A 5,292-nucleotide genomic window follows, 5' to 3' on the forward strand; every position below is an offset into this window, starting at 1 on the left:
TGGGAAGGTGGGGAAGGCATGAGAAGAGAGAGAGCATGATGCTGTTTGGAGCTCAATGCAGGTACAAATCATCCAGGAGAGGCTAGTAACACTTTCCCCTCTTGCTTATTTTAAAATATGAGAATGACAGGGCTTACTTTCTGAGCCATCCAGAGAAGTGGTGTCAAACTCAAATACAATCAGGTCCCTGGGGGCTGCATATTGGCTCAGAAAACCACAAACTGACATCACCTAGGCTGTATTGTATTTTCATTTATTTTATTAAACATTTCCCAGTTACATTTTGATCTGGTCCAGCCACACTTTTGCAGGCCTCTTGCAGCCAGGTTGGGCATCTTTGATAGAGTATCTGCATAGCACAAATTTTTGCCTGCTTACAGCCCAAACTCAGCCCAGCTGAGCACGCTCAGCCCTGTTGCCCTGGACTACCAGGAAACTGTGATTATTATGTTCTACTTCTCCTAGATTTTGCAGATATTGGAAAGGTGGGGAGGCCTATTGTGACCGGTGACTCTATGATAGGAACCAAATGAGAAAGACTGTGTCAGTCTATGTATTAAGTATTAGTAAAGCTATTTTTTCTCTTTTTATATAAAAAATAAGTACAAATTGAAATTCTACTATCTGTGTACCCCATGGATCATCTTTAATACCCACATCATTTTGGAAAAATCACTGTTCTTGAGAGCGTACCAATTTCTGCTTTGTACAAGGTGATGATGATGTTAATATTATTGACATTTTATAGCACTTTGAAATTTAGAAAGAAGTTCATATACACGATCTCATTTGAGCCTCACAATAATAATATACATTAAGTACACATTTTACATTTTACAGTGGCAAAACTAAGGCCCAGAGAACCTTAGCTGTATGTGACTTGCAGTGTGACTAGCTAGTGATCACTAACCAGCAAGTATTAACAGAAAGATCTGAACACAAGTCTTCTCTTCTGACACCAAGTCCAGCACTCTGCCCACCATGGCATAGCGCCCACTGTGAACGAAGAGACTCAGGACTGTGGCAGAGATTTCTAAACTTTCTTGGTCCATGGAGACTTAGGTTTCTCAGTAATTTTTTCACACTGCCCATGGGCCAAAAAGAAACAGTTCTGTTTATTAAGGAGCTAGGTCCAGACAACTTAAATAAATATTTTTGTCTTACAACTTAGTAGAGATTTGAAAACACAATATGCATGAATCGGAAAAATATTCCATTCTCTTTTTAAATAGTATTTTACTTTTTTTCCAGTTACGTGTAAAGACAATTTGTAACATTCATTTTTTTGCACATGCAATCATGTAAAACATTTCCATCTTAGTCATTTTGTACAAGAAGACTCGAATAAAAGAACAAGAATGAAAGAAAGTAAAAAATAGCATACTTCAGTCTGTAGTCAGACAGTTCTTTCTCTGGAGGCAGATAGTATGCTTCATCATTAGTTCTTTGGGATCTTCTTGGATCATTGTATTGCTTAGAATAGCCAAGTCATTCACAGCTCTTCATCATACAATATTGCTGCTACTCTGTACAACGTTCTCTTGGTTCTGTTCACTTCACCTTGTATCAGTTCATGGAAGTCTTTCCAGGTTTTAACATTCATTTAAAAAAATTGAGTTCCAAATTTTCTCCCTCTGTCCCTCTATCTTCTTCTACTTCCTTAAAATTTCAAGTAATTTCCTATAGGTTATATATGTGCAATCATGTAAAACATATTTTCATATTAGTCATGTTGTCAAAGAAATATTTCATTCTTAAATAACCACAATTAACTGCTAATGCACAATTGGCGTACCTTTTGGTCACTGCCAAAATTTTCAAATCCTGGAATCGGATAGGAAATTACCACTCTCATTTCCTATTCCACATTGATTTGGGGGCTATTTTGCTTTTTATCACAGCAACTTCCAAAATGAGAACTGCAAAAAAGGAACAGTCTATCATTAAACTTTGGGCCTTTTTTTGTGAGCAGGCCTTTGAAGATTTGCTAAACTGTCTTACACATATACTTTTTTTTTTTTTTGCTGTTCATTGGTTTCAGTTGTGTCTGACTTTTTGTGACCCCATTTGGAGTTTCCTTGGAAAACATACTGAAGTGGTTTGCCATTTCCTTCTTCAGCTCATTTTATAGTTGAGGAAACTGAGGCAAATAGGGTTAAGTGACTTGCCCAGGATCACACAACTAGGAAGTGTCTGAGGCCAGATTTGAATTCAGGAAGATGAGTCTGGCTTTGCACTATTAATGTGACACCTAGCTGTCCATACGCATATACTGGACTTGGTTTTCATAAATTTAAGCAAGGCCTCTGTGTTATATATTGATGCCAGATCAGAGGCTTTGGAAACAGTTTTATACCAGGAGAGTGATGACTATCAGAAAAGCCTGGTTTATCAGGAGTGGGTTCACTTGACAGTGAAATTTAGTATTCTATTCGTAAATTATAGTTTTTGGCCTTAAAGTAGGCTTTTGCAACTAAGTTTTGAAACTATATGTTCAGAGATTGATTCCAAATATGAACAGACAATAATCCACTGACTTATTTTGGCAGATGCCAAATTGAATGCTGTCAGCAAGAGACAGATAGCAGCACAGGTCAATTATGAATTCAGTGTGCGTTACTAGCCAGAGTGGATGTAGATGTCCTAATCAAGCCACAATCACTCAGTCAACAAATATATATGAAGTGCCTACTATGTGTTGGAGTTGTGCTAGGTGCTAGGCATATATACACCAAAATAAAACAGTCCCAGCCCTCAGGGAGCATTTAATCTACTGGAAACCTTGTGATGTCATTGCATTCCCTGGTGCCCTTTCAAAAGTTAAAGCTTAGATTTGGCTCACTTTTAAGGTCTCCCCAAAGTGGAGGAAGTATAGAAAGGTAATCAAAGTACCCTATGAATCAGGTATGGGATAGGCATCTGGTGGTGCAGGAGATAGAGTGCTGGACCTGGAGCCAGGAAGACCTGAATTGAAAACTGGCCTGAGACACTTAGTAGTTCTCTGACCCTGGACAAGTTACTTAACCCTGTTTGCCTCAGTTTCCTCATCTGTAAAATGATCTGGAGAGGAAAATGGCAAACCACTCTAGTATCTTTGCCAAAACAAAAACAAAAACCCTACATGGGGTCACAATGAGTTGGTCATGAGTGAAACAATCGATCAACAAAAAAGCTCAGAGTGAAAGGAGATATGTGGAAGCATTGAGTATGAGTAGCTTTTTTTCACAGAATTTAGCTGAGAAGAAGAGAGAGATATAGGATGATTTCTAGCATGGGGATGAATATGAGGATTGAGTGTGAATTTTTTTCTTTTTCTTTTTTTAGGCAGTTGGGGTTAAGTGACTTGCCCAAAGTCACACAGTTAGTAAGTGTCAAATGTTTGGTCTGAGGCCAGATTTGAACTCAGGTCTTCTTGACTTTGGTGCTGGTGCTCTATCCACTGCGCCACCTCGCTGCCCCCTGAATTTTTTTTCAAAGATAAGCAAGACGTGGGTATGTTTGGGACAGCGAGCAAGGAGCCAGTGGATGGGGAGATATTGAAGATTAGATACACTGGGCATGGTAGTAAGGGCCACCTGCTTGGACAAGACGGGAAGGAGTAGGACCATTGAGGCAGGAAGCTCTGACTTGAAATTCAGCCTCATAAACTTACTAGCTGTATGATCCCGGGCTTAACCTCTGTCTGCCTCAGTTTCCTCAGCTGCAAAATGAGGATAACAGTGCCTAGCACATAGTAGGCACTTAGTAGACACTTGTTTCCTTCCTTCCTTTCTGTACACAAAAGAAATGCTGAAGACAAAAGACTCATGCAAGCATACATTGATAGAGAACAACAAAAAGCAGTGGTTACATAACCCCTGTCACACTCTCCAAGATGATGCATTTCATGAGACTGTTCAATAGGGATTTTCATTTCTCCTTAGCTTGACACCGTCCAAACAATTGTTTCCAGGTCCTTGTCTTCTGGCCAGCTTGGCCCAAGATTGAGCTTCTCCCTCTGTCGACAGTGTCTTCTCTAATGCAGAGACTCCTGCTTCCAGTCACTTCTGGATAAGGGACTCTTTCCAAATTCTCCAAGTTTGGAGATTCTGAAACTGGAACTATCCATCTTGGGATCTCAGTTCTGTCATCTATACTTCAACCAAGAAACATGGCACCCATGAGATCCAAGGCCCAGGCTTAGCTTGCCATGTGGGAGCAATTGACATTTGGCTGAGTCAGGGAGGAAGGGTGGCTTCTCTCCCTCAGGTTTCATGAGAGTGCTGCTTACTTAGAAGGATGAAGAAAGATGGGGGTAGCTTCATACCCTTTTTTTAAAGGTCCACTGTATCACTGCTCTTTCTGCTCAGTGACCAATGAGGAGATTGTTTCCCTCAAACCCTCAAGTACTTCAGTTCTGAGTCACATGTGGTCAGCTGGAAGCAGGCAGGGCAGCTCTGCCCACTCCTGTTACCCTTCCAAGGCAATGAAAGACTGTGATGGTTTGCATACTTGGCCAAGAGAGAACTCTGGAGCTGGTATGGAATAATCTGCTGGTCCAAGATGATATCAGATGTATGTAAAAAAAGTAAGACCTGTGCTTGGTGTGTTCAGAGAAGAGTCTTATTGACTTGTTCTGCTTGCTTGGAGAGTGTAAGCACCAGCAAGCCTTTGAAGTCTCATGGAGAGGAGGGAGAAATAATATAAATAACACCTTATTGATAACAGGACATCTTACCCACTTGGTTAGGTAGACTCAAGCAAAAACCAGAGACTACCTAATCAAAGTTCAGAGTTCAAGAGCAACTTGGTCAAGGAGATGATAGTCTTGGCAAAAGTAAAAAAAGTCTAGAATTACATTATACCATCTTCAAGGAGACCCACCATCAGAATGTTTTAATCGCACTTCGCTGATCATTCTGGTCACCTTTAAGCCTGAGGGGAACACTCAGGGAGTCAATATGCGGACTCCCTGGTGCACATAATGTCACCAAGAATGACCTTACAGGATATATCCTGTATGTGAAAATGGATGAGAGCCGTTCTTACCTATATCCTCTCGCTTTGGAATTTCAGGAAATTGAGATGTCAACGCATAACCTATTCACTCAGCTGAGAGATCAGGTCTATTGCATAGCTATCGTTTCAACTCTGCAGAGCTCATAGAGGAAGAAACAATGGTATGCTCTTCTAATCTATTATCAAAAATCCTAGCCAAAAGCCTTGCTAAAAATCTTGGTGTGTAGGAACAGCACATGATATTGAAATTGTAGATAGCCACCCCATACCAAGAAGTTGAAAGATTAGATAATC

Source organism: Phascolarctos cinereus, unplaced genomic scaffold (assembly GCF_003287225.1).
Source record: "Phascolarctos cinereus isolate Bilbo 61053 unplaced genomic scaffold, phaCin_HiC Scaffold_3;HRSCAF=262, whole genome shotgun sequence".
In the NCBI taxonomy this organism is placed as follows: Eukaryota; Metazoa; Chordata; class Mammalia; order Diprotodontia; family Phascolarctidae; genus Phascolarctos; species Phascolarctos cinereus.